This window comes from Procambarus clarkii, chromosome 64 (genome assembly GCF_040958095.1).
Source record: "Procambarus clarkii isolate CNS0578487 chromosome 64, FALCON_Pclarkii_2.0, whole genome shotgun sequence".
Classification (NCBI taxonomy): Eukaryota; Metazoa; Arthropoda; class Malacostraca; order Decapoda; family Cambaridae; genus Procambarus; species Procambarus clarkii.
In genome coordinates, this window is record NC_091213.1 from 29,681,149 (window position 1) to 29,705,829 (window position 24,681).

A 24,681-nucleotide genomic window follows, 5' to 3' on the forward strand; every position below is an offset into this window, starting at 1 on the left:
ACTGTATATAATTCTTACACCCGCAAACTTGCGTTTAATAACTGTCAAGATGTGTTCAAGGTACATGCTCCATAAACTATCCAGTCTTAAAGACTGCAAAGTAGAAGGTGATTATCTGGCAATGGATGAGATACAACCTGGTGACTGTATAGTGTATGATATTCCTTCAATTCACACCCATTCAGGAGGAATGTCTTGCGAGATCTGGGAAATGTATCCTTATACACGACTACAGCGAGCGATCCAACCATTAACTAACTATGTGGTGGTGGCTGATCGCGTTAAAGTGGGAGGAGCGGTCTTTTCTCCTTCCCCCTCACCAGAAAGTTTACCACATGTTATAGCTATTGTGACCAGATATAGCGCAGGACCACCAATAGAAAATAATGCTGTTAACCAAAAAATTCTATTAGAGCAGTGTGGGGAGGATAGAGATTGTATAATGGAGGGACTCCGCAATGATACTAAGATCAAGAGACGATGGAGCTTTAAACTATGCATTAATCAAATTTTAAGCATGACTAAGCGTCATAATACAATCAAGCGCGTTAAAATTCCTTATGGTTTGGGAATGATTGACAGTGATGACTTGAATCCAGGTGAAAAGCTTGAATGGGAGGTTTACTACTACACAGCTCTGGCTCACTTAGCCATGGTGTTAAAAAAACATGGAAAACAGCTCATAATAGTTGAAAAAAAAAAACAAAAAAAAACTATGAAACTCCACTGATAACTGCTTTAAGCTGTGTGTTATGTCTGTCTGTCTGTCTGACAGTTAATATGTTTTGTTTTTTACCAAGATAAATATTATGTGTCTACCAGTCATTGAATAAAACGTGTTAAGAGAAAGATTAACTTTTTTCACCTATGTCCGTCCGTCTGTCTGTCTGTCTGTCTGCCTGTCTGACAGTTAATATGTTTTGTTTTTTACCAAGATAAATATTATGTGTCTACCAGTCATTGAATAAAACGTGTTAAGAGAAAGATTAACTTTTTTCACCTATGTCCGTCTGTCTGTCTGTCTGTCTGTCTGACAGTTAATATGTTTTGTTTTTTACCAAGATAAATATTATGTGTCTACCAGTCATTGAATAAAACGTGTTAAGAGAAAGATTAACTTTCACCTATTATGTTAACATGAGTCTCTGTTTTTCCTGTTGGATCGAAGGATTACTAATGGTTGATGTTGCGTGTAAACTCACGCTATGGAAGGTGTTTACTCTGATAAACAGTTAGGCTGGAGAGGGGTTTGAACGGATATAATTATGTTCGATGATCTAAGACTGAGGAAATGGAGTTGGGTAATGTCCAGATTAATTTGCTACGTTAGAAATAAAGCGATCTTAAATCTCAAGGTGAATTAGTTGGAAAATAAAGAACTTGTACAAAAAAAAATGAACTAAGCTGAGGGGGCAAGAGTTGAAACTTGATAACTGAACCGGTTTTTATTTACTATGACTGAAAATGTAGTTGGTGTTCAAATCTCAGGAGAATTGGACTGGTAGTAATAAATTTATAGGAGAGGACAGGAGCTAGAGTTTTATAATTGTTTACATCATATTTACTATGTAATACAGAGGGTAGAATTACAGTGAAATTGCTGGGTTATTTACAAATATACGAGAGAGCTAGAGCTCAGTAACTGACTTGATATTATTATTTACTAACTTTGAAGTATGACTGCTTTAAATTTCGGAAAAATTGATCTATTACTAACGATCTTGTACAAATGAACTAAGCCGGGGACAAGAGCGGGAGATTGCTTTGTTTATATAAGTAAAACTGAAATAGTTTTAATGAAAGGAACTATGAATGAATGAACAATACGAAGGAGAGAGAGGGAGAGAGAGAGATAGGGAGACAGAGAGAGAGAGAGAGAGAGAGAGAGAGAGAGAGAGAGAGAGAGAGAGAGAGAGAGAGAGAGAGAGAGAGAGAGTCAGGGAGACAGAGAGAGAGAGAGAGAGAGACAGGGACAGAGACAGAGACAGACAGAGAGACAGATCGTTACTCTTAAAATGTTATTTGGGCAAAGAACGAACGAAGTTGGTATATTCTCCACGTTACATTAATGATATTGGGTAAAGAACGAAGTTAGCATATTGGTCGTGTTACCTTACAAGGATGTAAGGGTGAGAGTGAAGGCGGGCTTGAAAATTGACATGGTGATCATCCTCTGATGCGTTGTCAGTCTAAGTGAAATGGAGAAAGATATGTGAACAGCGGCAGCAGGAGAAAGGAAAATGATGTTACTTTCCCCAACTATTAAATGATCTGGAGAGAGAGAGAGAGAGAGAGAGACAGAGACAGAGCGAGAGATAGAGAGAGAGAGAGACATGGAGACAGAGAGACTGAGACCGATAGTGAGAGAGAGAGACAGGGAGACAGAGATAGATAGAGAGAGAGAGAGAGTCGGAGACCCTGGCGAAACGCAATGGTAATGGGTGTCCCACCACTTCCGGTGTCGTAGGAGAAATACCCAGACTAGTTGGAAAGATGACCAGTCAGGCTCCAACCTGCGACCAGTACGCTTACCCCGTCGTGACATTGAAAAACGCTTTAGGTAATGGTACACTCCCCTCCTGCAGGAGACTTTGCCCTCATCCTCACACACACACACACACACACACACACACACACACACACTTAGCTCTTCCTGTAGGGGACGTTAATGGTTTGTCTAACCACATAATGACCCGCTGCAGTCTCACAACGAGAGTGACTTCTCTCTTTCTTGACCCGAACACGGAAAAAGCAGTCAGGCTCCAACCTGCGACCAGTACGCTTACCCCGTCGCGACATTGAAAAACGCTTTAGGTAATGGTACACTCCCCTCCTGCAGGAGACTTTGCCCTCATCCTCACACACACTTAGCTCTTCCTGTAGGGGACGTTAATGGTTTGTCTAACCACATAATGGCCCGCTGCAGTCTCACAACGAGAGTGACTTCCCTCTTTCTTGACCCGAACACAGAAAAAGCCAGGTGCAGCCCCGTGTCTTTTCCATGCATTTCTTACAAACATCACTTAAGACCTTCCTGTAGGGGAGTCAATGGGTTTGTCTAACCACATAATGGCCCAGAGCACTCTCTCCCGACGAAGGGGAAACTCCATCCAGCTCCCATCCCAAAACAACATAACAGGCCGTGCTGCCTTCTCTCATCTACACACTAACTCACGATCAACTCTTTTACTCCTTCCTCCATCTTCCTTCTATTTTCTTACTCTATCACTTGCTAAACACACACATATTCATTTCACTCCTTCCTCTTACTCCACCACTTACTCTCACACAACAAGACCTCCAATCTTTCCTGACCACTTACCTTAACCCCCGAGGACTACACCCGCGCGCGCGCGCGGGGTGGGGGACCGCACCTGCTCGCCCGCCACTCAAGTCCGACACGCGCCAAACTTCCGGGAAATTCCCCCAAAACCCTGTGTGACGACGACGACGCGCTCCGACTACGACGTCGCGCGCCACCTGCCACCCAACAACATGACCTCCCCTCTTTCCTGACCACATACCCAAACACCGGACGCTCACACGCGTCCGAAACACACCAAAACTTCCCCGAAAATCCCCAAAAACCCCATGTGACTACGACGACGCGCGCGGCACCTGTCGGGTGGCACTCAAGAGTGCCACCTGGGGCAGCTGGTGCGCGTCGCCGTAGTCACATATTTCCCTACTCGAACCTACGTACAAGGCAGCGTCTGGGATGCTTTCGGTCGTAGGTTCGAATCCTCGTCACGGCCCTTGTGGATTTGTTCTGCTGGGTTACATAGTTTTCAAGTTTAATAATTGCGTAACTAATGTGTTATGTTGTGTGTGCTCAGCCGTCAAAGAGAACCATTGTGTGATAACAGATACGACGATGTTATTGGCGCCAGGAGAAGAGATAATGAACGCTTCTATTTTGCTTTTAATGAAGTTCATCAAGTTATCCTTCACGACCAACAACCCATCGACCAACAACCCATCCACCTGTTTAGATAATACCTATTGTGATGATCGTCAATAGTCGGAATTATTACGTGCTTACCTTTTAGATAGTATACTGACTAATAAAGAATTCTTTTAAAATAAATGAAGTTAAAAAACAAACTTAAATATTCCTAAGCCTAGTATAGCACACTGATGTACTCTATTAGGCCTCAGATATCGTGTTTTAGGCCTAGGAAGGTTATGTCCAACTCTATAGTACCGATTTCTACTATCTAATTTTGTTGTACATCGATATAGAACCTCCTTCACAAACATTTGCTAGCTCTCTACTAGCAAACCTATCCCTACATGTTGATGTCTTATAGTAAGAATTATTCCTCGTATGTTGCTAGTGGTCACAAGGTCTTTTTCCCTTAAGTTAAGAATATAAGATGCAAGAAATCTGCAGAAGGCCTATTGGTCTATACGAGGCAGCTCCACCCAAACTCATTCATATATATGTCTAACCTACGCTTGAAACACTTCTCGTCTCAAGAAAATTTCTCCCAAGTATAAGTTTCACTGCTTAAACCAAGCAACACTTTAAAAATGCTCCATTGATTTATTAATGGGTCATGTTAAAAAAGCCTTAAGAAAAAAATGTTGTTTACTAAATTACAAAAAAAGTGCAAATTGTGTACTCTTCTTTTCGCAAGCTTCTGCTGTCAGGGAACCTCGAACTCGGTCTTGCAGAACCTCGGACACAGACTCGTGGACCCATAGAGCTCCACGGACCCCTCCCTTGCTTGGGTGTCATTCTACCTTGTGTTCTATTAGCAGCAGACGCCGATATATGGTATGTTATACTGGTGAATACACCAGGTAGTAGAGGCATGTATGGTATGTTATACTGGTGAATACAACAGGTAGTAGAGGCATGTATGGTATGTTATACTGGTGAATACAGCAGGTAGTACAGAGGCACATATAAGACTATCATGCCCAGGGCCACCGTCCCACGGGTACAGGCACATATAAGACTATCATGCCCAGGGCCACCGTCCCACGGGTACAGGCACATATAAGACTATCATGCCCAGGGCCACCGTCCCACGGGTACAGAGGCACATATAGGACTATCATGCCCAGGGCCACCGTCCCACGGGTACAGAGGCACATATAGGACTATCATGCCCAGGGCCACCGTCCCACGGGTACAGCGAAGGCCGCTATTCATCAAAAACAATTAAGTTATTTAAATAAACATAAATGGAATTACCTCGATAGATTAGAGATATTTTTTCATCAATATAAGCGAGACCATTTAGAGATGGGGCAGAGACATAGTAGAGTCTTAGTAGAGACGAGGTAGTGACGAGGTAGAGACGGAGTAGTGATGGTATAGAGGCAGATTAGAGAAGAAGTAGACATGGGGTAGGGACCGAGGAGACATGGGGGAGAGACAGCATAGTGGCGGGGTAGCGAAGAAGGACACAGTAATCCCAGTAATTTGAACTCTTTCTTATAAAGGAGATGAAAAATCCTAATTAACATTCTCAAAAACGCTAGAGTAGCGAGATGAGATGGTAAAGAAAATCAATGAACTAAAGGTTATTTTAAAGAGCTTACAAATCAGTATTTAAATTGTTGTACAGAAAAACTTAAATCATTTATATTAATTTGTTAAATTTACAAGACGGAAGTTTCCTCCATTCTTTTGTTAACTAAAATGTAATTGTTTTTAAACCCTCTACATAAGAAATTTTCCTTATATCAGGGACTAAAACTTTGTCATTTTCTCTGTATACTAAAATTAATTCATGTCCATTCTATACAGCGGAGACCAAAACAGAGCTGTAGAATAGAAATGGGGCCTAACGAGGGTAAGATAGATCTTAAGAGTAATATTAAATGACTTGTTAATTGTTGCTAACGCATCCAGAAACACGTACTATTATCCAATTCTCTTTATTCAGAACATTTATTCAGCAAGTTGCTTGCTGTCTAGGATAACGCTTCCTTGATCATGTGTTGCTAGCTTAATAACAGCAAGCTCCCTCCACATTTAATGCTGGATGTTTTATCTTAGTTCTTCATCAATATATTACGACCTAGCAGTAACCCACTCAACATCTGTTGCTATCTCAACAGCCGGTGTAGCTAATCTAAGAACAGCTATCAGCTACACAGAGAGAATAGTTATCTCTACCCTGTCTCAGCTGTCAGGTGAGCCTGACAGCTGAGTGGACAGCGCTTCGGATTCGTAGTCAGAGGGTTACGGGTTTGATCCCCGATGGAGGCGGAGACAAATGGGCAAAATGTTTCTTTCATCCTGATGCCACTTTTACCTAGCAGTAAATAATTATCTGGGAGTTAGACAGCTGCTACGGGCTGCATCCTAGCGGGGGTGTAACAAAAATAAGGCCTGGACGAGGACCGGGCCGGGGGGCCGCTAAGCCCCGAAATCACCTCAAGATAGATATCTCTAATTGTAAGCCTCATTACATTTCATGACAGCTGCCCTCGTCATCTGTTACTAGCTGCCTTCTACTGCATACCCCTCCCCCATCCCTATATGTTGCTCTCAGTCTAATAGTAAGCTCTCTCCTTGTCTGTTGCTGACTCTCTAAGAGTAAGCACTTTCCCTACACCTGTTGTTTGTTGTCAAAGAGTAAGTCTCTTTTTCAATATCTTGCTAGCTTTTTAACAGTAAGCCTCCCCTTCCGCTCCTATTGCTAGCTGTTGTATAGTAGTCCTGTCCACTTATATGTTGCTAGTTGTATTATAGTTAAAGCCTCCTTCATCATGTGTTGCTGGCTATGAAATTTTAAGCTGCAGCCCTATCTGCTGCTAGATATCTAATGGTAAGCTCCCTACGCAAACTGTTGTTAAGTATTCAGTAGTAATCTCCTTTCACCCTTCTGCTGCTAGCTAATGGAAAGCCATCCTCCATCTGTTTCCTAATTGTTTAATATTAAACACTCCTCCTACCCCCATCTAAGCCGTCGCTCATCTGTTGCTCACAGCCTAACAGTAAGCTACCTACTGTTAGCTGTCTAATAGTAATCCCCTCCCACATCTGTTGCAAGTTGACTAATAGCAAGTTTCCTCCACGTCGGACGCCACTCTCCAGGCGTCCAACGTGCTTACCTTGACACATTCCAGCAACCATGTCTCTCGCAAGCACTAACAATGCCTCTGTTTAATTACAAGACCATTATCTTTCGCTGGCTATCCGGAGAAGCCACCCATAACAGCGTCTGACAACTGGCTTGGTCCTCTCCACAACCACCTTCTCTATTATAACTTACTCGGCCCTCTCGTGCAGGGGAGATACATTCTTGTAGGCCTACCTTCTGGTAGGCTACGAAATATGCGGTGAGTTTGTTGACCTATTTATGGGTCTGCATTTACCTTTTTGCGGTAAGGCTCCTCTTTATTTTCGCTTTCTCATTGCTATGTTTAATGTTCACCAATCCAAACACTAGAAAATGAAGGGACGACGACGTTTCGGTCCGTCCTGGACCATTATTAAGTCAATTGTCACAATCGACTTGAAAATGGTCCAGGACGGACCGAAACGTCGTCGTCCCTTCACCTTCTAGTGTGTGGTCTGGTCAATATATTTCAGCCACGTTCTTGTGCCTCATCGCCTGCATGTATAATGTTACTTAAAATGTGTACTGCTATGTACTCATCGGGAACAACATTCTCATTGCTATATAGAATTCCTGTGTATATTGTATTGCTATGTACAGTTCGGGAACAAATTTAGTCTGTGTTTAGAGCCCTGGTACAAATTGTTCATACTACGTGCAGAGGGGTCGCCAAGTACAACTTCTTCATTGACACGTATAGTTCTTGATTATGTCTCCCATTGCTATGTACAGTTCTTGTAAAAAGACTATTTATTAAAAAAATCAGTACTTGTACATCTTTTCAATTTAAATGTACATTTTTGGATTAACTTTCTCTCTGATATAGTCCATTCTTTTTCAAATTTTGCACTGATATATATTTCAGGTACAACTCTTTCCTTAATGTGTGTAGCTTTGGCGAAGCATTCCCATTGAGAGTTTACGCTCTGGTACAACGTGTTTGCTGTATTCAGTTCGTGTATACCTTTCCTATTGATATGTATAGTCCTGAGGCAATTTATATAATGTGTATAATTGTGGTGCAACTTTCCCATTACTCGGTACAGTTCTTGTTCAGCTTATCATTTTTAGGTAGAATTCTGGAACACTTCCCTCATAAGCATGTACAGTTCTTGTAAAACATCCTTACTTTCCGATATCTTTTTTAGTCATTGAAATTATAAATTTCTTTAATTATGATTAGAGCTGTAATCGCCAGAGTTCATGTTAGAGCCTCACCCTACATGTCTTGTCTGAAAGCTTCGCCTCTTATGTTCTATTGTTCTGTTTTAGAGTCTCACTCTACATGTTTTATTTTAATTCACTTCTTAAGTTTAATTGAAACACGACTTGCCAATCAATATAATTCACGTTTCAGCCAGCTGCTTGTTGCACAGGGACGAGCAATGCAGGAATTGTGCCCAATCCTTTTTCCTACCGCAAGCTACAACCAATTAATGCAATTTTATACAATATTAATGTTATGATTTTTGTCTGTATTATATTTAATGTTTCACAAAATACAAAACTAGCTATGAAATATATTAATATGACCTGACCCACGAACCAGCACCCTATTTGCTCTAATGACCCAGCTGGAACTGAGCATTAGGCTTCTGCTGGCGTGTGTCGTATCATCTGCATTAATGTACAATCAAATACTTGTGTTCAAGTTCAAAAGTTTATACCATCAACTTTAGGTAATGACGCGGACACCCACGTGTTGTGAGCCAGGCCGGGATAGTCTGGTGCTGTAGGTTGGTACTGGGGTGTTGGTGGTGATGGTGGTGGTGGTGGTGGTGATGGAGGTGCATTCCTCTCTCGTCCAGTCTAAACTCGATTATGGTTGCCCTGCATACTCTTCTGCTTCTCCATGTACTCTTTGCCGTCTTGATGCTTTGCACCATATTGGGCTACGTCTCAGCTCTGGTGCCTTTCGTTCGACTCCCGCCCTCAGTTTGTATGTTGACACTGGCTTTCTCTCTCTACAGGACCGCCGTGATCGTTACTCTCTTCGCTATTTTGCGCGGTCCTTACAACTTCCTTCCTCTCGCCTCTGTGCTTTGACTTTTCCTCCTCCTGTAGCTCTTGTTCCTCTTCATCGTCTCTCTCTTTCTGTCTGGTTATCCCGCTTACAGGATTCTCATTTTCTGTTCATATTTCTAATGTTTCTCCTCATATTGTTCCTTCCTTGCCTCCGTGGAGAGTCCCCCTTCTCAAGTTTTCTTGACTTGTAATACTAAAGCCTTTACCCCTCCTACAATTCTGAAAAGCCTCTTCCTTAAGCACTTTTCTTCGCACTCCCACTCTATTTCCATTTTCACCGATGGGTCTGCCGAAGGTGGTGGCTACTCTGTTGTTTTTCCTGACCGTACTTATATGTGTCTCCTCCCTTCGGATGCTAGCGTCTTTACAGCAGAACTTTATGCTATTCTCTATGCTCTCCGTCTCTTGCTTTCTCATTATCATTCCTCCTTTGTGGTTGTAGTTGACTCTCGTAGTGCCCTCATGGCTCTAGGGTCCTTTAGTCCTGTCCATCCGGTGGTCATCGAGATTCAACATTGGCTGTTTCTTATTTCTAGTAAATTTAAATCAGTAGAGTTTTGCTGGGTTCCATATATATACATATATATATATATATATATATATATATATATATATATATATATATATATATATATATATATATATATATATATATATATATATATATATATATATATATATATATTTATATATATATATATATATATATGACCGAAAAAGTAAGATTAATAATTCTAACACGAATTTTCTCAATCTTTCGTACATTTCGCTTCACTGTTGGAGGTAAATCAAAAATCAATTCTCCAAAATTCATTTTTATTTCTAGTCTGACGCGACACGAGCGCGTTTCGTAAAACTTATTACATTTTCAAAGACTTTAGTTCACAAAATACACAACTGAATAGAACTTGCGCATCTCCGATTTTATATCTACATTTGAGTGAGGTGGAAGGGGTGATGTGGCATTAACACAAGACAGAACAAGATGTGGTATTAATAGGGTATTAATTTCATCAACACAAGACAGAACAAGAGTATTAATAGGGTATTAATTTCATCAACACAAGACAGAACACGAAACAATGGATATTGAATAGAAGTGTTTGTAGAAAGCCTATTGGTCCATATTTCTTGATGCTTCTATATTGGAGCGGAGTCTTGAGGTGGGTAGAATATAGTTGTGCAATAATTGGCTGTTGATTGCTGGTGTTGACTTCTTGATGTGTAGTGCCTCGCAAACGTCAAGCCGCCTGCTATCGCTGTATCTATCGATGATTTCTGTGTTGTTTACTAGGATTTCTCTGGCGATGGTTTGGTTGTGGGAAGAGATTATATGTTCCTTAATGGAGCCCTGTTGCTTATGCATCGTTAAACGCCTAGAAAGAGATGTTGTTGTCTTGCCTATATACTGGGTTTTTTGGAGCTTACAGTCCCCAAGAGGGCATTTGAAGGCATAGACGACGTTAGTCTCTTTTAAAGCGTTCTGTTTTGTGTCTGGAGAGTTTCTCATGAGTAGGGTGGCTGTTTTTCTGGTTTTATAGTAAATCGTCAGTTGTATCCTCTGATTTTTGTCTGTAGGGATAACGTTTCTATTAACAATATCTTTCAGGACCCTTTCCTCCGTTTTATGAGCTGTGGAAAAGAAGTTCCTGTAAAATAGTCTAATAGGGGGTATAGGTGTTGTGTTAGTTGTCTCTTCAGAGGTTGCATGGCTTTTCACTTTCCTTCTTATGATGTCTTCGACGAAACCATTGGAGAGGCCGTTATTGACTAGGACCTGCCTTACCCTACAGAGTTCTTCGTCGACTTGCTTCCATTCTGAGCTGTGGCTGAGAGCACGGTCGACATATGCGTTAACAACACTCCTCTTGTACCTGTCTGGGCAGTCGCTGTTGGCATTTAGGCACATTCCTATGTTTGTTTCCTTAGTGTAGACTGCAGTGTGGAAACCTCCGCCCTTTTCCATGACTGTTACATCTAGAAAGGGCAGCTTCCCATCCTTTTCCATCTCGTAAGTGAAACGCAGCACGGAACTCTGCTCAAATGCCTCCTTCAGCTCCTGCAGATGTCTGACATCAGGTACCTGTGTAAAAATGTCGTCAACATACCTGCAGTATATGGCCGGTTTCAAGTTCATGTCGACTAAGACTTTTTGCTCGATGGTACCCATGTAGAAGTTTGCAAACAGGACACCTAGGGGAGAACCCATGGCGACCCCATCTACTTGCTTATACATGTGCCGATCCGGGCTCAAGAAGGGTGCCTCTTTAGTACAAGCTTGGAGTAGTTTCCTCAGAATATTTTCTGGTATGTCAAGAGGAGTACAGGCTGGATCACGATACACTCTGTCGGCTATCATTCCGATTGTCTCGTCCACAGGTACGTTGGTAAACAGCGATTCTACGTCCAACGAGGCTCTTATCCCTGTGGCCCGTGTGCCCCGCACTAAGTCAACAAATTCCTTTGGAGACTTCAGGCTGAAGGCGCAAGGAACATAAGGAGTCAGCAGGCCGTTGAGTCGCTTCGCCAGTCTGTACGTGGGTGTGGGTATCTGGCTAATGATTGGCCGAAGTGGGTTTCCAGGCTTGTGCGTCTTGACATTTCCATACGCATATCCAGGTTTATATTCCCCAATGATCTTTGGCAGGTGGAGTCCGGATTTCTTGGCGTTCACAGTTTCGATCAGTTTGTTGACCTTTGCTTTTAATTCGGCTGTAGTGTCCTTCGTTACCCTTTGGAACTTAGTTTGGTCAGAGAGTATGATGTTCATTTTCGCCAGATATTCGTCTTTTTTAAGAATGACATATATTGGCGACTTGTCACCTCTCCTGACAACTATCTCCTTGTTCTCACGAAGGCTTTTAGCTGCCGCTTTAAGCTCGGGGGACAGTATGGTGCTTCTGTAGTTGCCTCGATTCTTTCCTCCTTCTGCAATAAGTTCTGTTTGTAAGGTATCTTTGGTAGTGAGCTTCTTTTGTGTCTCGAGGTCGAATATGTCGTCCAACAGAATTTCCAACTCTACTTTCCGGGCCATCTCACTCGGTCTGGACATAACATGACAGTTTATGCCCAGATATAAAATCGGAGATGCGTAAGTTCTATTCAGTTGTGTATTTTGTGAACTAAAGTCTTTGAAAATGTAATAAGTTTTACGAAACGCGCTCGTGTCGCGTCAGACTAGAAATAAAAATGAATTTTGGAGAATTGATTTTTGATTTACCTCCAACAGTGAAGCGAAATGTACGAAAGATTGAGAAAATTCGTGTTAGAATTATTAATCTTACTTTTTCGGTCATATTTAATAATATATGTCTACAGGAAAGACTGCTACCAAAATATACTAATATATATATATATATATATATATATATATATATATATATATATATATATATATATATATATATATATATATACATATATATATATATATATATAAAAATATATATATATATTTTTCGTACCTAGTAGCCAGAACGCACTTCTCGGCCTACTATGCAAGGCCCGATTAGCTTAATAGGCCGAGTGATTTTCTTTATTTTCAATAAATTGTTTCCTATTGGTTTATATTATATATTAACATTAAATTATATTTGGAATATAAATTATTGATCTAGCTATGTTAGTTTAGGTTAGGTTAGGATAGGTTAGGTTAGGTTAGGTAGGGTTGGTTAGGTTCGGTCATATATCTACATTAATTTTAACTCCAATAAAAAAAAATTGACCTCATACATAATGAAATGGGTAGCTTTATCATTTCATAAGAAAAAAATTAGAGAAAATATATTAATTCAGGAAAACTTGGCTTATTAGGCAAATCGGGCCATGCATAGTAGGCCAAAAAGTGCGTTCTGGCTACTAGGTACGACATATATATATATATATATATATATATATATATATATATATATATATATATATATATATTTATATATATATATATATATATATATATATATATATATATATATATATATATATATATATATATATATATATATATATTAGTATATTTTGGTAGCAGTCTTTCCTGTAGACATATTTTATTAAATATGACCGAAAAAGTAAGATTAATAATTCTAACACGAATTTTCTCAATCTTTCGTACATTACGCTTCACTGTTGGAGGTAAATCAAAAATCACTTCTCCAAAATTCATTTTTATTTCTAGTCTGACGCGACACGGGCGCGTTTCGTAAAACTTATTACATTTTCAAAGACTTCACAAATACACAACTGATTAGAACTTGCGTTTCTCTGATTTTATATCTACATTTGAGTGAGGTGGGAAGGGTGATGTGGCATTAACACAAGACAGAACAATAGGGGATATTAATAGGGTATTAAAAGTATCAACACAAGACAGAACAGAAACAATGGGTATTGAATAGAAGTGTTTGTAGAAAGCCTATTGGTCCATATTTCTTGATGCTTCTATATTGGAGCGGAGTCTTGAGGTGGGTAGAATATAGTTGTGCAATAATTGGCTGTTGATTGCTGGTGTTGACTTCTTGATGTGTAGTGCCTCGCAAACGTCAAGCCGCCTGCTATCGCTGTATCTATCGATGATTTCTGTGTTGTTTACTAGGATTTCTCTGGCGATGGTTTGGTTTTGGTTATATATATATATATATATATATATATATATATATATATATATATATATATATATATATATATATATATATATATATATATATATATATATATATATAATGCCCGATTTGCCTAATAAACCAAGTTTTCCTGAATTAATATTTTTTCTGTTTTTTTTTTCTTATGAAGTGATAAAGTTACCCATTTCATTATGTATGAGGTCAATTTTTTTTATTGGAGTTAAAATTAACGTAGACATATGACCGAACCTAACCAACTCTACCTAACCTAGCTTTATAGGTTAGGTTAGGTTAGGTAGCAGAAAAAAGTTAGGTTAGGTTAGGTCAGGTAGGTTAGGTAGTCGAAAAATCAATAATTCATGAAAACTTGGCTTATTAGGCAAATCGGGTCTTGCATAGTAGGCTGAGAAGTGCGTTCTGGCTACTAGGTACGATATATATATATATATATATATATATATATATATATATATATATATATATATATATATATATATGTCGTACCTAGTAGCCAGAACGCACTTCTCAGCCTACTATTCAAGGCCCGATTTGCCTAATAAGCCAAGTTTTCCTGAATTAATATATTTTCTCTAATTTTTTTCTTATGAAATGATAAAGCTACCCATTTCATTATGTATGAGGCCAATTTTTTTTAATGGAGTTAAAATTAACGTAGATATATGACCGAACCTAACCAACCCTACCTAACCTAACCTAACCTATCTTTATAGGTTAGGTTAGGTTAGGTAGCCGAAAAAGTTAGGTTAGGTTAGGTTAGGTAGTCGAAAAGCAATTAATTCATGAAAACTTGGCTTATTAGGCAAATCGGGCCTTGAATAGTAGGCATAGAAGTGCGTTCTGGCTACTAGGTACGACATATATATATATATATATATATATATATATATATATATATATGTATATATATATATATATATATATATATATGTCTTACCTAGTAGCCAGAACTCACTTCTCAGCCTACTATTCAAGGCCCGATTTGCCTAATAAGCCAAGTTTTCCTGAATTAATATATTTACTATAGTTTTTTTCTTATGAAATGATAAAGCTACCCATTTCATTATGTATGAGGTCAATTTTTTTTTATTGGAGTTAAAATTAACGTAGATATATGACCGAACCTAACCAACCCTACCTAACCTAACCTAACCTATATTTATAGGTAAGGTTAGGTTAGGTACCCAAAAAAAGCTAGGTTAGGTTAGGTTAGGTAGGTTAGGTAGACGAAAAAACATTAATTCATGAAAACTTGGCTTATTAGGCAAATCGGGCCTTGAATAGTAGGCTGAGAAGTGCGTTCTGGCTATTAGGTACGACATATATATATATATATATATATATATATATATATATATATATATATATATATATATATATATATATATATATATATATATATATATATATATATATATATATATATATATATATGTCGTACCTAGTAGCCAGAACGCACTTCTCAGCCTTCTATGCAAGGCCCGATTTGCCTAATAAGCCAAGTTATCCTGAATTAATATATTTTCTCTAATTTTTTTCTTATGAAATGATAAAGCTACCCATTTCATTATGTATGAGGTCAATTTTTTTTTATTGGAGTTAAAATTAACGTAGATATATGATCGAACCTAACCAACCCTACCTAACCTAACCTAACCTATCTTTATAGGTTAGGTTAGGTTAGGTAGCCGAAAAAGTTAGGTTAGGTTAGGTAGGTTAGGTTGTCGAAAAACAATTAATTCATGAAAACTTGGCTTATTAGGCAAATCGGGCCTTGAATAGTAGGCTGAGAAGTACGTTCTGGCTACTAGGTACGACATATATATATATATATATATATATATATGTCGTACCTAGTAGCCAGAACTCACTTCTCAGCCTACTATTCAAGGCCCGATTTGCCTAATAAGCCAAGTTTTCCTGAATTAATATATTTACTATAATTTTTTTCTTATGAAATGATAAAGCAACCCCTTTTCTCTATGTATGAGGTCAATTTTTTTTATTGGAGTTAAAATTAACGTAGATATATGACCGAACCTAACCAACCCTACCTAACCTAACCTAACCTATATTTATAGGTAAGGTTAGGTTAGGTAGCCAAAAAAAGCTAGGTTAGGTTAGGTTAGGTAGGTTAGGTAGACGAAAAAACATTAATTCATGAAAACTTGGCTTATTAGGCAAATCGGGCCTTGAATAGTAGGCTGAGAAGTGCGTTCTGGCTATTAGGTACGACATATATATATATATATATATATATATATATATATATATATATATATATATATATATATATATATATATATATATATATATATATATATATATATATATATATATATATATTTCAATTTATATTTTATTTTCCAATTCTAGTATACTTTACCTAAAACTTATAATACATAAAGCATGAAATAAAGTTGAGGCCTACAAGAGGTAGAGCTCGCCATACGACGTTGTTGGTCAAATTAACTAATCTTGATCCTACGTTAGTTAAATGTTGTTGATCATGTGTTAATTAAACGTTTATCATGTGTTAATTAAACATTGATCATGTATTAATTAAACGTTGACCATGTGTTAATTAACGTTGATCATGTGTTAATTAAACATTGATCATGTATTAATTAAACGTTGACCATGTGTTAATTAACGTTGATCACGTGTTAATTAAACGTTGATCATGTATTAATTAAACGTTGACCATGTGTTAATTAACGTTGATCATGTGTTAATTAAACGTTGATCATGTGTTAATTAAACGCTGATCATGTGTTAATTAAACGCTGATCATGTGGTAATTTAAAGTTGATCCTATGTTGGTTTAGCGCAGATTAAACACTGATCGGAAAAACATCCTGTTTCTTTCTTAATATGCAATGTGTTTCAACCTTCCGGTACAACGTACCTTACATTTCTGTATGTATGCATGTATGTGTGTATGTATGTATATTTCTGTATGTATTGTGACGGTGTTCCCCCCCTTATATTTCTCCCACGCCTGCAGTAAGAGTCATGTCCACTTTACCCAAGCGTTCTCTACGTCGCAGGCATCAATTTGATATATGTGGGAGAGTGGAGTGTTCTCGGAGAGCCGAGAAATTTGTGAAACAATAAGATTTTGGCCTGTGGTTTAGGCCCTTTAGGAAGCCAAGATGGCGCTGGCTTTCCTGATTCCCTGCCAAAACGGTGTGACGTCAGTGACACCGGATTGGTCACCGACAGCAATGTGGCACAGGGAGCCAATGAAAACTTCCCGTGGCGAAAGTGACGTCACGAAGGAAGGGGGTCCGGGCAGCGCGCCGTGTTGGCGCCATCAGTCAGACACGACACCTCAAGGAGGTTGGACGTGCGACGATTGGTCCTGTCAGTTTGACAGTTGTTCCCGCTCCCGTGGATTTACGCGTCACCTGAAGTCTGCCAGTACTCTGTGAAGTCTTCCTTAGTTCATGTGTTGAACCAGAGAGGGAATCGACGGTTATTGAGCAACAAGTGCTCCAGAACAGGTACTGTGCAAGAGGAAGTGAAGTCTGTGCAGTGACGTAGGCGACGTCTGAGGCAGTTCACCCATTTGTGACGGCGTAGTGGCTGACCAGAGCCACTGGGTAGCAGAGGAAGAAGAGGACTAGCTGGGAATCCAGACGACTGCAGCCGAGACGTAGGCGGCAGCCATAGCTGGGAGAAGTCGACGGCCAGGAGACCGACTCCAACCCTTCAAGAAGTCGAGGAGGAGCACGGACCTGCAGGGAAGAAGGCACGGAGACGACGCGCTAAACGGTGGGACGGCGAGTGGTTCCGTTAGGACGCGACAACGTGTGTGTGGGGGCGTTCCCGACACGAGGACCAGGAGCTACAACTCGACTCTCATCGGAGGATAGGTTGAAGTAGGTGTTTCTAGTTTCCCTCCCCATTCCCCTTTAGTTAGCTATATTATTCGGCTATATTATCTAGCCTGAGGATTTTATATGTCGTGAGCAAGTCTCACCCATGTCACAGTAAGGCACCAGTGTGCAGTATAGTACTATCAAGAGTACTTATAATATTCATGTTTATTATTGGTGTGTACAGGCACCCGGAACAAGTGATAAATTTACTGTGTTTTTGCATATCTTGCATGAGACATTAATGTGAACATATAGTGAGAAATAATATATAATATTATGCCAGTATTTGGAAGTTAGGCTATGTGCCCAGTAACTATTTTATTTACCATTTATTGATGTCTGATTTATATACATTATATATGTCTATGTTCATGCAGTGATTAATCATTTGTGAGAACAGTGAATTATTGTGTTATCGCCCACGAAAGGAAGTACTGAAAACTCCAGTGTTAAATACTTCATAATATATCATTGAATGAAGGGCAGTGTAAAATTTACAGTGAGTCATTGTCGTATTGATTATAGAAACGACTGTTTGAGCCCGAGTGCAGTGTAACTAAGTAATACGTGCTAGTGTTGCAAATATCGAGTGTGCGAGTTTCTAGTAATATTGGAGAACTTAAAGAAACAGCGCGCGTGACTCTAGAAAAACAAGCAATAAACTTTCGCGCGGAGGGGGGCGATCAGCTGATCGTGACATTGACAAGAGGGGGGAAGTGTTGCCATCGTAGTGAGTGTATAATATACGTGGGAACGACCGACGCCCGCCTGGATCAGCTGATTATTTATTGAGATGACTTTGTGATATCTTTAAATGAATTTTAAGTAAAATACCAAAATACTTTTGTGTTTATATCATCCCCTCCATTTATCTTGTGGCTATATTATACTGGAAAGCAAAGAGCGATAAGAGTACATACCTGCCTGATCTCCTGATCATTTGAGTGTGACCTTGCCAAGGCTACCACTAATTCAACCAGTCCACTGACGTGTTACTGGACACCGAAAACACCAGTTGGCGACCTTGTGGTTAATAGTAAAGCCCTATTGTTGGGGCGGGCACCTAACCGTTTAAGTGAACGATTTAAGTTCCCACTCCTTCTCAATCAGAGGCCGGTTGGGATTGACTGGGATACTCTCCTGGCGTGCAGTGGCGCCGAGAGGATTAGAGTGAAGACCCGCAGGGCTACGGTGAGTGACCTTGAGATAACTGTTGCTCACCACCAGAGAGTGGAACTATTATACCATTAACCCAACATTGGCGACCTTGCCAGGATAAAGTACAGTTAAGGTTGCTCACCGAAGAGAGAGTAAGAACCTGTAAAACCCCAACATTGGCGACCTTGCCAGGATTAGTGCTGATTACGGTTGCTCACCGGAGGGAAAACCCCCAACATTGGCGACCTTGCCAGGATTTCGATCGAAATAAAGGTTGCAGTGGTGTTACTTGGCAGTGGTATTAGAGATCAGGTGCAGGTTATCACTCATAGCACAAGATGGAGGATGATAAAGTAGCAAGGTTTATTGACACTAGAGATGAACAGGTGCTGGAGGAGTGCACCAAGGCACAGTTACAGGCAATAGCAAGTCATTTTGGAATAAAGCTGAGATCTGCCAGAGTGGGAGAAAGAAGACTGGAAATAATGGCACAGCTCAGGGCACGAGACGAAGCTTTGGGGGAGGAACGGCCCCAAACACCTGCCAGTGTGGGGGAACACCTGAGTATTGGTGGAAGCAGCAGGGGATCCAGCGGCAGCAGGCACAGCGTTAAGCTGGAAATAATGAAGTTGCAGCTGGAAGCACAACTGAAGCGTGAAGAGCGAGACGCAGAAGCACAGCTGAAGCGTGAAGAGCGAGAAGCAGAAGCACAGCTGAAGCGTGAAGAGCGAGAAGCACAGTTGAAGCGTGAGGAGCGAGAAGCACAGCTGAAGCGTGAGGAGCGAGAAGCACAGCTACGCAGGGAAGAACACGAGCGAGAGGTTAGACTGAGGCAACAGGAAATAGAAGCCAACAAGGAGGTGGAGCTGAAGCGAGCTGAACTAGGACTAGGTGCACCTGCTCCGCCGCCACAGGAAGACCGACGAGTGAGGGAACGAGATCTGCCGGTCTTTGTGCCAAATGAAGCCGAAAATTTCTTCGATCACTTTGAAAGGGTTGCTGCTCTGAAGAGGTGGCCGAGGGCGGAGTGGGCGGAGCTGGTTCAAGGGAGGCTCACAGGTGAAGCTCGTGAAGCCTACACTATGCTCGACTTCCAGGAATGCACCAACTACGATGCGGTAAAAAGAGTTGTGCTCCATTCCTTCAAGCTCACGCCGGAGTGTTACAGAAAGAGGTTCAGGGAATGTACCCGTTCACCAGGAAAGTCTTATGCGGAGACGGCGAGGGACATGGAAAGAAAGTTCCTTAAGTGGCTGGACTCTGAAGGAGCGAGATCGGTCAAAGAGGTCAAGGAGCTAATGGTCATGGAAAAGTTTATGTCCGTGCTCTCTCCTGAGATCAGGGTGAGGGTAAAGGAGGCGGACATAAAGGACCTGAGGGCCGCAGCCGACCGAGCCAACATGTTAGAAGAAGCCCTACGCCCACGTCGAGAGGGACAGTACCGACCACCCGTATACGCCGGAAACAATAGGAATTATAGAAGGACGGATGGATGGAGGACAGGAGCGAGTTCTCCCAAGTCCCACCTCTCGAGTTGGGACGACAGAGGAACAAAAGGTGCTGTAGAGCCGATAGAGAAGAACCAAGCTGAGAGCTCGGGAGCTGTTGATGAAGCGAAGGAGGCGACAAATGGTGCGAGAAAGACACAGGGAGCGACGGCCTCTGGAGGCAGTGCTAAGGCGAGTGGTGGCGGGTGGTCTCCGACGAGGGTCCGCTGCTACAACTGCGGAATATTCGGACACGTCGCTCGGGAATGCAGACGCCCTAAGCAGCGGGGACACGTTGCTTTAGTGAGGTTCGAGGACCAGAGGGCCGAGAGAGTGCGGGATGAACCCGTGCTGAATGGGGAGAAGGGAGTTCACCCATTCGTGTGTCAGGGAACCGTAAGGATGGGGGACGCAGACCCCATCCCAGTGAAGATATTAAGAGACACTGGGGCCGATTTTACCCTGGTCAGTGAAACCCTGTTCCCCGAGGGTTACGAGAGTACCAGTGTGGGGGTGGCAAGTGTGACCACTGTGGGAGGCCCAGTGAGGATGCCCCTACACCAGGTAACGTTGAATTCCGATTATGGCTGCCAGACCCTAGTGGTGGGGGTCTGTACATCAATGCCCAAGATGGAGGCACAGGTCATCTTGGGGAATGACGCATGTGGAGGATATGTCCTTCCGAATCTCGTGAAAGGCGAAGAGTGCCTAGAACAATACAAGGAGACGGGCGGAGTGTTAGACGCCTGTGGGGACGAGAAGGGAATCGCCCCGGTGGCGTTCCCAGTTTGTGCTGTGATGCCGAGACAGCGCGAAGAACAAGGAGGTTGTGAATCTGATGGGGCTGAGGAGACGTCCGACAGCCTGGGAATCGATCACCTCTTCATAGGACCCGGAGAACGAGCGGAGGACGAAGACAGCCCAAATGGTGAGTTGCAGGTGACCCTCACCAGTTCTCTAGGGGTAGACCGCACTCGTCTTGGAGAGTTGCAGCAGATGGAGTTCCCCGAATTGATTAGTGAGGCCAAAGGAGGACGTGTGGGTCCTGAGAAGGCTTACTTTCCATTTATCTATGTTATATATGCCATGCTATCCATGCTGAGGGAACGATGGACACCAGGAGCGACCGTGGGAACGGTGAATGAATATGTTCAGAAGTTCAAAGAACGTCTCACTCGAGCGAAGGAACTAGCTGGGAAACATCTGAAGGAGGCGCTGCGTAAGATGTCGGAGTGGTACGACAAGAGAGCGACGCAGAGGGAGTTCCAGGTCGGATCCCAAGTGATGGTTTTGCTTCCAGGTAAAGGTAGGGTGACCGAGTCGCGGTTCGCGGGACCGTACCAGGTGCCGCGGCGGTTGGGTCCAGTGTCGTACGAGATTGGGAAACCGGACAGACCCCGAAAGAAACAGGTGTGTCACGTAGACCGCCTGAAACCTTTCTTCACTGTGGAAGGAGGAGCCGCCAGGCAGGACGGAACGATGACCCGAGAACCCCAGCGGAAGGACAGTTCTGTGTGTACAGGGGGACCGAGAACTCACGGAGGAGGAAGGAAAGTGGTCCAGGGCGGACAGCACCCGTCTCACCAACACTGAGAGTCTGACAAAGATCAAGGTCAAGCACATCAAGGGGAAGGACAACGTAGTAGCAGATGCCCTATCCCGTATACACTAACCAGACATGACTCTTATTTTAAGGGGAGGGGTATGTGATGGTGTTCCCCCACTTATATTTCTCTCACGCCTGCAGTAAGAGTCATGTCCACTTTACCCAAGCGTTCTCTACGTCGCAGGCATCAATTTGATATATGTGGGAGAGTGGAGTGTTCTCGGAGAGCCGAGAAATTTGTGAAACAATAAGATTTTGGCCTGTGGTTTAGGCCCTTTAGGAAGCCAAGATGGCGCTGGCTCTCCTGATTCCCCGCCAAAACGGTGTGACGTCAGTGACACCGGATTGGTCACCGACAGCAATGTGGCACAGGGAGCCAATGAAAACTTCCCGTGGCGAAAGTGACGTCACGAAGGAAGGGGGTCCGGGCAGCGCGCCGCGTTGGCGCCATCAGTCAGACACGACACGTCAAGGAGGTTGGACGTGCGACGATTGGTCCTGTTAGTTTGACAGTTGTTCCCGCTCCCGTGGATTTACGCGTCACCTGAAGTCTGCCAGTACTCTGTGAAGTCTTCCTTAGTTCATGTGTTAAACTAGAGAGGGAATCGACGGTTATTGAGCAACAAGTGCTCCAGAACAGGTACTGTGCAAGAGGAAGTGAAGTCTGTGCAGTGTCGTAGGCGACGTCTGAGGCAGTTCACCCATTTGTGACGGCGTAGTGGCTGACCAGAGCCACTGGGTAGCAGAGGAAGAAGAGGACTAGCTGGGAATCCGGACGACTGCAGCCGAGACGTAGGCGGCAGCCGCAGCTGGGAGAAGTCGACGGCCAGGAGACCGACTCCAACCCTTCAAGAAGTCGAGGAGGAGCACGGACCTGCAGGGAAGAAGGCACGGAGACGACGCGCTAAACGGTGGGACGGCGAGTGGTTCCGGTAGGACGCGACAACGTGTGTGTGGGGGCGTTCCCGACACGAGGACCAGGAGCTACAACTCGACTCTCATCGGAGGATAGGTTGAAGTAGGTGTTTCTAGTTTCCCTCCCCATTCCCCTTTAGTTAACTATATTATTCGGCTATATTATCTAGCCTGAGGATTTTATATGTCGTGAGCAAGTCTCACCCATGTCACAGTAAGGCACCAGTGTGCAGTATAGTACTATCAAGAGTACTTATAATATTCATGTTTATTATTGGTGTGTACAGGCACCCGGAACAAGTGATAAATTTACTGTGTTTTTGCATATCTTGCATGAGACATTAATGTGAACATATAGTGAGAAATAATATATAATATTATGCCAGTATTTGGAAGTTAGGCTATGTGCCCAGTAACTATTTTATTTACCATTTATTGATGTCTGATTTATATACATTATATATGTCTATGTTCATGCAGTGATTAATCATTTGTGAGAACAGTGAATTATTGTGTTATCGCCCACGAAAGGAAGTACTGAAAACTCCAGTGTTAAATACTTCATAATATATCATTGAATGAAGGGCAGTGTAAAATTTACAGTGTGTCATTGTCGTATTGATTATAGAAACGACTGTTTGAGCCCGAGTGCAGTGTAACTAAGTAATACGTGCTAGTGTTGCAAATATCGAGTGTGCGAGTTTCTAGTAATATTGGAGAACTTAAAGAAACAGCGCGCGTGACTCTAGAAAAACAAGCAATAAACTTTCGCGTGGAGGGGGGCGCTCAGCTGATCGTGACATTGACAAGAGGGGGGAAGTGTTGCCATCGTAGTGAGTGTATAATATACGTGGGAACGACCGACGCCCGCCTGGATCAGCTGATTATTTATTGAGATGACCTTGTGATATCTTTAAATGAATTTTAAGTAAAATACCAAAATACTTTTGTGTTTATATCATCCCCTCCATTTATCTTGTGGCTATATTATACTGGAAAGCAAAGAGCGATAAGAGTACATACCTGCCTGATCTCCTGATCATTTGAGTGTGACCTTGCCAAGGCTACCACTAATTCAACCAGTCCACTGACGTGTTACTGGACACCGAAAACACCAGTTGGCGACCTTGTGGTTAATAGTAAAGCCCTATTGTTGGGGCGGGCACCTAACCGTTTAAGTGAACGATTTGGGTTCCCACTCCTTCTCAATCAGAGGCCGGTTGGGATTGACTGGGATACACTCCTGGCGTGCAGTGGCGCCGAGAGGATTAGAGTGAAGACCCGCAGGGCTACGGTGAGTGACCTTGAGATAACTGTTGCTCACCACCAGAGAGTGGAACTATTATACCATTAACCCAACATTGGCGACCTTGCCAGGATAAAGTACAGTTAAGGTTGCTCACCGAAGAGAGAGTAAGAACCTGTAAAACCCCAACATTGGCGACCTTGCCAGGATTAGTGCTGATTACGGTTGCTCACCGGAGGGAAAACCCCCAACGTTGGCGACCTTGCCAGGATTAGTGCTGATTACGGTTGCTCACTGGAGGGAAACCCCAACAGTATGTATATTGGTAAACCTTACTGCTGACATTGGTCACTGTTGCAAATTAAATATAAAAAAATCCTAAAAATGACCAGGCCTTACGTTTTTAGTTTAATAATTGCACTTTAATCATTTTTTTCATGTTTCTTTATACATTGTAGTTTCAACAACTGATTTTTAGTTATATATTTTGCTATATTCGAGTTCCTTCTCACTGGAACTCTCTGGTAATGTCGATAACATGCTTTTGTAAGCACCCAAGCGCACGCAAACACGCATAATCATGCACACGCTGAAGATTCAGAGATATGCCACCAGGCTCGTCCCGGAACTGAGAGGTATGAACT